This window comes from Cervus canadensis, chromosome X (assembly GCF_019320065.1).
Source record: "Cervus canadensis isolate Bull #8, Minnesota chromosome X, ASM1932006v1, whole genome shotgun sequence".
In the NCBI taxonomy this organism is placed as follows: domain Eukaryota; kingdom Metazoa; phylum Chordata; class Mammalia; order Artiodactyla; family Cervidae; genus Cervus; species Cervus canadensis.
Window position 1 is genome coordinate 128,639,658 of NC_057419.1, and position 9,238 is coordinate 128,648,895.

Below are 9,238 nucleotides of genomic sequence, written 5' to 3' on the forward strand. Positions count from 1 at the left end.
ACTTTAAAACTGGCTTCTCTCAGCATCGTGTCTTCAGGATTCATCACATTGGTGTATCTATCAATAGTTCAAGATCCTTTTTTACTTATGAATTACTCCCCAATTTCATTAATTAGTTTTCTAAGCAGGCTTTGTAATAGTGTAGCAACAGTATAATCTGTATGCAATGAAATCACCTTTGGTAAAATGACTGACAGTTACTAAGGTTTTTCTTATCCAGTTCTTCATCTTTTCGGCTGATAAAAAAAAAGGCAAAGAGGCAAGAAGTAGATAATAATTTCTAAACAAGCATCATAGAGTTCTAAAACCAGCAAGCAGCACCCCTGACTGCCTGAATTGTTCTCAAACCACTTCTCTCACCACTTGAGAAACCTACCAGGACAGCAGTGGCCACTGGACTTCTAGACATATGCTTCCTGCCCAGGAGCCTTCCTGTTGATTCTAGAGCCAGCTTCACACAAAAGAATGAGTACAGTTTTCTAGAAAGTAACATCCCCCCCGCCCCTGCCCACGGATCACACCCATACCCCCTGATCACACCCACATCCCCTGCAGTGAAATCATGGAGTCTCAACCACTGGACTGCCAGGGAAGTCCCGAAGGTGACATTTTAAGGAATTCTTGAACTGCCCTCCTGAGGAACCCAAAATGTCTTTTACTAAAGATTTGTCATACCAGAAACTTCTACCATTAGAATCACTCATTTAGGCTAAGGAGTTCCAGAAGACCTCTCTTTAAAAAATGCAAACATGTCACATAGGAGGATATCCTGTTATGAAATTGGGCCCTGAGGGACTGAAACAAAACCTTCTGACCTGAGGCAGAAGCCAGATTTGGAATGGAGCTCAGTGCTAAGGGCTGGGACCCCGGCTTAAATTAAAGGTGAGGTCAGATGACTCTGCAAGGCCAAGTAGCAGCAGTGTAATAAGCAGGACTTTATGAGGCCTTCCCAGGAGAGCTCTTCCCCGGTGTCTTCTGCTAAAGCTCCTCTCTGAAGTACCTAGATGATAGTATTTGATGCAAATTTCCTGAGTTGGTTTGCAGATGTGAAACTGCCCCCCCCCCAATAGAAAATGTTAACTACTTGATAACCAGGAGCACATAGCCCCAGGCCTCCCAGAGCCTAAGGACTGATAATGTTAACCCCTGTAACACTACCCTCTTCCCTCGCCATCAGAGAATCCTGTGTGAGTTGATCACATACCTTTCGACCCCCTGCCCCACCTGACTTTTATAAATGCTTTGCAGAAACGCTTCAGAGAGCTCAAGGCTTTTTAGGGCAGGAGCCACCCGCCTCCTGGCATGGCCCTGCAATAAACCCTTCCCTACTCCAAACTCTACCTTTTCAGTTTGTTTAACCTCACTGTCAGGTGCATTAACAGCAGGAGACACTGGGACCCAGGGAAGTGGGCTGAAAAGGGGTGGGGGGGGGATGTGTCAAATGAGGCAGTGGGACATGCTAAGAACAAACATTGCCTGTGTCCTCAGTACAGCCGGGTCATGCCCTGGTGGCCCCACTCTGGAGTCAGATCGCTAGATGCTGTGTTTGCTTCTGTCTTATCTACCTACTAAGTCAACACGAAGTCGAAGCTCTGAAACCCAATTCAATAAGAGTGTTTATGAATCCAGTGTACTTAGCCAGCACTAAGGAGGAAGCCACCTTCTGACTGCAGGAGGGCTTTCCTTTTTTATTCAGTTTCCCTTTCTTTTGTGTTTATAGTCTTTCCCCCTTCTCCCCAAAGGCACGTCACTCTCAAAGTCCTGCTTGTATTAATAAAAGCAACTCGATGGCCAAGTATCAGAGACTCTAGGTGGAGGGTAAACCGAGTCATTTCCTGTGAGGGAGGGGAGTCAGCCTCGAGTGGTCAGACTTACCCCAAACTGAGGGCAGTAGGACGACCCTTGCACACCCACTTAGGAAGCCAGGGCCACCTTAGCCTGGGGTTAGCTGGGGCCTTGGTCTTCTTCACCAGTGTTATTTTACAACCTCTTGCTCCACGCAGACATGTACAACTAATGAAGTAACTGTTGGCACATCTGCCAGTAACACAGCTCATTTCTGTTGATTAGTCATAGACCAACAATCAGTAATTTGGTAGATTGCACTTGAGCTGACACATCTTCAAACTAACGGTTCATAAAACAGAGGGCTGCTTATTTTATGTATATATAAGTGGCTCTTAGTGCATCAAAAAGATGTTTAAAACAACAAAGGAATACTCAAAAGCACAGTTTATCATCTTGGTTGGTAACATTCAATGGCAGCCCTTGGTTAAATAAGCAAAGCAGCACACAGACAGGGTGGAAGTGCTGGGGCAAGCACAGGCTCCTTCCTAAGGGCTTCTGGCCATGGCACCTGGGGCTCTAGGCAGGTGTGCTGAGGGGCTGCCCAGGGAGCAGGAGAACTGAGTTGCAAGATTGTTCAAACCTTTGCAAAGAAAGAATCACAGAGACAGTGCTTTCTGAGAAAGAGCAGAAATAAAGTAGACCTAGGAAGCTAGTTGGGCTTCCCTGGTGACTCAGTGGTAAAGAATTCGCCTGCCAATGCAGGAGATGCGGGTTCGTCTCCTGGGTCAGGAAGATCTCCTGGAGACTAGAATCGTAACCCACCCTAGTATTCTTGCCTGGGAAATCCCATGGACAGAGGAGCCTGGCGGGCTACAGTCCACGGGGTCTCAAAGAGTCAGACATGACTTAGTGACTCAACAACAGGAAGCTAGTTAAGTGTTTGAGACCCAAATGCCAATGGAAAAAGCTCTGTGTCTTTAGAGCTGATGCAATTGGAGCCTTTCATATTGAGGCATGAACATTTACAGCTGGGGCAGCAACCTCCCCTACATTTCTGTTCATCTGATTTTCAATTTCAGTTGTTCATTCTCTATACCCAGCCCCACTGCAGGACTGCGCACTAATTATCTCATGGTGGTGATACCATCTGCTGAAAAGGCTGGCAGCTGAGCCACTACCATCTTCCTACCTCTACCTGCCCTGGTACACGAAACAGAAGGCAGTGTACTGTCCCCTGTGCCCTCCTCAGGGGACTGACTTAGCTTCACAGATTGAAGCAGAAACTGAGAACTTGACCCATTCTCCAGATTGGAGCCTTTGCCTATGGTGTTTAGTACTGGAGTTGGGGGACTCAGCCTGTGTCTACATGTGGCCTGGGTGGTGGAGCAGGTGAGACGGGCCTTGCGGTGAAGTATTTGGCTAAACTACCTTCCTATGTGGGTCCACGCACCCGTGATTGACTCATGGGCCTGGGTCTGATCTAAATGAACAAGTGAATTTCTTGACCACCACTTTTATTTCTCTCCCTGGTACCTAGACACAATTAAAAGCCATTTGGTCACAAGAGGGTTGAGAGGGTGTAGACAAGACTGAATCATCCCATCCTTGACCCTGGAAAAAGAACTGAAAGGATCTGATGTACACATAAATCAGTTGTACCATCTTTTTGTAGAAATGGCAGCATGACCTTTCTTTGTAATCCCACTCAAAGTATTTTTAAACTTCAGAATAGGAGTGAGGAACCCAGGCATTGACACTGGTAAATTGTTGCAAGCAGGCAGTATGGGGGAAGGTGGACAGGGCATACGGTCCCTAGTCTAATCTCCCCCCGCCCATGAAGTTCTGAAAGTTTGGTGAGAATAGTTGGTGAGTTAGAGTGATAGTTAAGCATCTATTCTTTTATATATGTTAAAATATTCTTAATGCTTATGACAACTGTGAGGGATGTTACAGAGAGAGGAACATATTCACTGTCTAAGTAGCAGAGATAGGGAATAAGTCTTGATTTTTTTTAGTTATTCTTTATTTTTACTTATTTTTAATTTTGTTTTATGTTGGAGTAGAAAATCTTGATTTGACCAGAGAAAAAAGGTGGTTTGTTTTCCACTTTTGAGCCATTGATTTCATCTCCAGGGAACACAGCCTAACTGTTGCACAGGTGGGCACTGACATTAGTAGCAAGAAGCCAATCACATTTTTTTTTCCTTTTGACTCTCCTTTTCTTTTACTGATCGTTATCTGTAACTGTTCAGGTTCCTTGGATTTTTTTTCCCTGTTATCATTAGCTTGTAAAAGAATGTGGTCAGCTTCCCCCATTTGTATGAATGTAGAAGAATATTAATACAGCTACAAGAAAAGCAGAGATAAGCCAGAAGTCAAAGAATCAGAGTGTTCCAGCCAGAGGAGCCATAGAAAAAACTGGGACCAGCCCTTCACTTGTTTTTGTGTGTGTGTGTGTGTGTTTTGTTTTGTTTTGTTTTGTTTTGCCACTCTTCCCTGGTAGCTCAGTTGGTAAAGAAACTGCCTGCAATGCAGGAGACCCCAGTTCGATTCCTGGGTCGGGAAGATCCTCTGGAGAAGGGATAGGCTACCCACTCCAGTATTCTTGGGCTTCCCTGGTGGCTCAGCTGGTAAAGAATCCACCTGCAATGCAGGAGACCTGGGTTCAATCCCTGGGTTGGGAAGATCCCTTGGAGAAGGGAAAGGCTACCTACTCCAGTATTCTGGCCTGGAGAATTCCATGGACTGTATAGTCCACGGGGTCAAAAATAATCAGACACGACTGAGTGACTTACTTTCACTTTCACTGTTCAGTATGTGGGATCTCAGTTCCCCTACCAGGGATTGACCCCCTGCAGTGGTAGCTCAGAGTCTTAACCACTGGACCACCAGGGAAGTCCCAGCCCTTCACTTTCACCGTGGGGAAACAGACCCAAAAAGGGAAGGTGGGTCATGATTCCCATTTCTGTCCTCTTTCCGGAATGTGATATATGATTTTACTGCTCCATACTTTCCTTTCTAATGATAATTTGTAAAAGTTATTATTAGGCACTTCTGGGGCGCCAAGCCAATTAGGTTAAGGAGTGGTACAGAGCCATATGATGGTAGGGAAACCTAGACCCAAACTAAACATTCACCCTGGACCATCAGATCTGGAGTTAACCCTCGTTTGTGTTGTGTTGGCATTCCCCTAGGTACTAGGTACTGTCCTCGGCCTGCTTGTCTTCTGTTGGGTTGACCAAAAGTTTCATTTGGGTTTTCTGTAAAATGTTACTGCAATTCTTAGGCTGTTCTACCTGTCTCAGCGGATAACTCATCCCTTCTCCAGTTCAACACCCAGCTTGTCACCTGTCCATCTCTTTACAAATCTCTGCTCTTCCCTTATACCCTGCTGTACTTGTAACCGCAACAAAACCTCTGTTTTGTTTGAATGAAAACAAGCAAAAATCTTTTCAACCTCTGTCTCCCTGCCCTTAGCTATTCCCTTGTCAGCCAAGCCTCTTGAAAGAATGGTTTGTATTTGATGTTCTAAGTCCTTCCTTTTCATTCACCCCAGTGCCAAACTCAATGGGTACCTTTTTTTTTTTTTTTTTTTTTTTTTTTTTTTTTTCATGGTTTCAGATTTTATTTTTGTAATTATCTTCCCATAGAAGCAATAATCGGCATTTCCATAACATTTAATATCATTCATCAAAGCTGGAAAAAAACAGGAATAAAGCACAGTTTCATACACAAATACCACACTCTGCATATGTACAGTTAAGTTCAATATATTAGACTCTGCAGACTGGTTCACTCACACAAGACAGCATGGGGACTGCTGGGCTCTGAGAAGGCGCACACAGACCCCACTCCGGGAAAGGGGCCACATGAGCTCAGAACCCCTTTCCCTGCTGGGACCACCACTCCCTGCTCCTGAGTGCGCCTGAGAACAGCTTCTGTGAGCAGGAAGAGGAGACACTTCTCACCAGGCCCCAGGCAGGAAGCCCTGATGTCAGGGGAACAGCCACCTGCCCCGCACGTGCCATAACCCATGGGGGTGGGGTGGGGATAGTCAGGGATGCCCGGGTTCCAGCCCCCTGCACTGGGAGGCCCACTCCCCAAGCCCCACAAGCCCCCAAGCCCTGCAGGACACCCCCGGCTCAGTACGCATTTTTGTTCTATTAATATGAAAGAAAAGAGTAGAAGTGAAGCCTTTCTTCCAAGGCTGCACTGGGTAACAGTCTACCCAGTGCGGTTGAGAGCATCTTCTAGGTGTGGCCGAATCTGCTGAGATGGCTGTGAACGAGCTCAAATGCACATCAAGGTGACTCCTGGAGGGTGGCTGGATGTGGAGGGCACAGCAGCAAGGACAGGTGTGCACTATTAACGCGTCACTGAGCACGATGCTACGGAGACCAGTGTCCCCAAACAAGGGCTGGGAAGAGCCACTGCCCGCAGACCACCTGGGTGCCGGGTGGGGGGGGCCCGGAGGAGGATGCTCATTAGTGTTCTGACCCAGACCTTCCAGAAAGAGTTCATCTACCACCCACCCGCCCCACAAGGATACTCCCTGGACCCTCCCAGAGCCCAGGGTGACCTTCACCTCCCATGATACCACCTCCGTGTTCCCGGAAAGCCAGCAGACCTGAGCCCAGGAGGCCAGGCGGTGGCATGAGCTGCACTGCAGCGTCTGGGCTTCTTCCCACCAGGAGAGAGGGCTGAGCTCACGCAGAGAACACCTTGAAGACAACCCGTCAGGAGAGGCCGGGAAGGAACCACACACCAGCACCCCACATGTGCAGCCAGTCCTGCTCTCTCAGCCACACGCGGGAGGTTTACAGAGAGCACCTCTGCACTGAGCCGAGGTCCTCAGAGGGAGGACAGGTCTGCGGGACTAAGGTCGGTCAACAACCTGGCGGGTGAAGACACAGTCACTGAGCTTCAGGAGGAAATGCCCACGATCCAGGGCGGACTGGAGACGCGCAGAGAGCCCTGGGACATGCCCCCGTCAGAGTGTTCAGCGTCCACGTGACGCTCCAGCTGGGTCTTATTCTGGGAGAAGCAATGTTGTAAGGCTCAGAACAGCCTCTGGCCCACACTCCATCTGAAGGTTTAATAACTTAAATGTCTCTAATTATCACGGGGCATAAATCTCCTTTTGAAAACAAATGTTTACAGTATTACTTTGTTTAACCAGTAAACTTCACTTTTAGCAGCAATTATGAAATAAAATGCAAACAACTTCTCTAACAATAAATGACACGAGCCCAAGAGAAAAGAATGTCCACGCATGTTACCCCTTTTGTTTAGAACAAGTCTGTTGAGAAATGGATTTGCCAATTTTAAAATCACCTATGACGTGATGGGATGTTTCTCTGTCAATTCCTGCTGGTGTCTGAGAAGAGCTCTTGTCAGGGAAAGAAAGGAAATGCTTGCAGGCAGCGGGCAGGGCAGTGGTCCGGGAACCAGGAACGAGGACTTGTCTTACAGCATCAGAGCCAGGACCCCATGAGTCCAGCCGCCCTCCGAGGAATCCGGGGGTGTGAGTCGTGCGGGCAGGGCCGAGCCTAGCACAGCCCCCCAGCGTACTCGTCCTCCTCATCCTCGGCGGCGGGGGCAGTGGTGCCTTCAGGTTTGGCCTGCGGGGGGGCTGCTGCCTTCTTCTTGACGCCTCCTCCTGGGACCACCAGGCTCAGGCCCAGCTTTGCGTACTGTAGCTCTCGCGGACACAGCGCTCAGCCGCCACATAGTCGTTTCTGTGCAGATGCACTAAGACCTGGGCGATTGTTTTCTTATAACAAGTTGGATAATTCTCAATTTCCTTATAAATGTTTTTTTCTTTCTGAATAGAGAGTGCTGCCTCATCAAACCTGCGCCCGCGCACCAGCAGCCGAGAGGCTTTTCCTAGGAGTTCAACGGCCTGCCGCAGGCGCTCTTCATTTTCAAACACGTTGGCTGTCTGCTGATATAACTGCACAGCCTTTTCTGGATCTACATTCTCTATCAGCTTCCCGGCCCGCTCCAGGGCCATGGCGGCCGTGTCCGGGGTGCCGTTTTCCAGGTACATCATGCTGGCCTTCTCAATCAGCTGAACAGCCTCCGGGAGTTTCTGCATCTCTTGGCAGCGTGAAAAAGGGCCCTGTTGTTCTCATGGGCCGCAGCTTCCTTCAGGCAGGCGTCTTTTGCTTGCTCAAACTGTTTGGCATTCTTAAAAGCAACAGCTGCTTTTCCATACTCAGAAGCGGCGCTGTCATAATCCGGCTTCCATTTCAAAAAACCAGTTTTCAGGCGTGTGTGTGTGTGTGTGTCCGCGCGCGCACTCAGTCGTGTCCGACTCTCTGTGACCCCATGGACTGTAGCCGGCCAGATTCCTCTGTCGATGGCATTCTGCAGGCAAGAATACCGGAGTGGGTTGCCATTCCCTTCTCCAGGGGATCTTCCTGACCCAGGGCTCGAAACCGCGTCTCCAGCCCTGGCAGGCGGATTCTTTATCACTAAGTCACCTCGGAAGCCCCATTGTTCACTATAGCATAACTTTTAAAATCCCAGCAAAGACAAGACACATCCATTCAGTCGTCTTGTTGCTTACACTTGGGGAAAGCTAGAGATTTTAAAACATAGTTGGGCCCATCGCGCCAGGAACCAGAAACACGCCCTCTAAGATGCAGAGACTGACCCCGGCGGCACCCAATGGGTACCTTTTAAGTCTTTACAGGATCTTGCTCTGCAGCATTTCACACTGTATTTGTCTGCCTGAAACTCTTTTTCCTGACTTTTCTTCTCTGGATTCTTTTTTTTTTTTTTTTGAATCTTTATTCTTTTTTTTTTTATTTTTTTTTATTAGTTGGAGGCCAATCACTTCACAACATTTCAGTGGGTTTTGTCATACATTGACATGAATCAGCCATGGATCTACACGTATTCCCCATCCCGATCCCCGCTCTCACCTCCCTCTCCACCCGATTCCTCTGGGTCTTCCCAGTGCACCAGGCCCGAGCACTTGTCTCATGCATCCCACCTGGGCTGGTGACCTGTTTCACCATAGATAGTATACATGCTGTTCTTTTGAAATATCCCACCCTCACATTCTCCCACAGAGTTCAAAAGTCTGTTCTGTATTTCTGTGTCTCTTTTTCTGTTTTGCATATAGGGTTATCATTACCACCTTTCTAAATTCCATATATATGTGTTAGTCCTCTGTCCCTCAAGGATCTTAATCGATAGTAGTTATATCTTGGGTTCACACCCAGCTTACATCTCCTTTACTGCAGTACTTCCCAACCCATCATCTCTCAGGAAAGGATGGTAAAGCCTGGGACACAGTCAGTAGGTCTAGTGATGGCTCTCTAATGGGAGGTGGATACCGTACCTGTGGGATTCTGTTCTCTACCCCCCACCACAAGAATACAGTGAGATCAAGGAAGCAGATGGCAGGGAACTCGGCTGAGGGGTCACACTGACTCAGAGG

General features: G+C 47.9%; 1 pseudogene; it reads right to left on the reverse strand.

Moving 5' to 3' along the window:
- Positions 1-6,585: 6,585 nt before the first annotated feature.
- On the reverse strand, positions 6,586-8,307 carry LOC122435731 (annotated as a pseudogene).
- Positions 8,308-9,238: the final 931 nt, after the last annotated feature.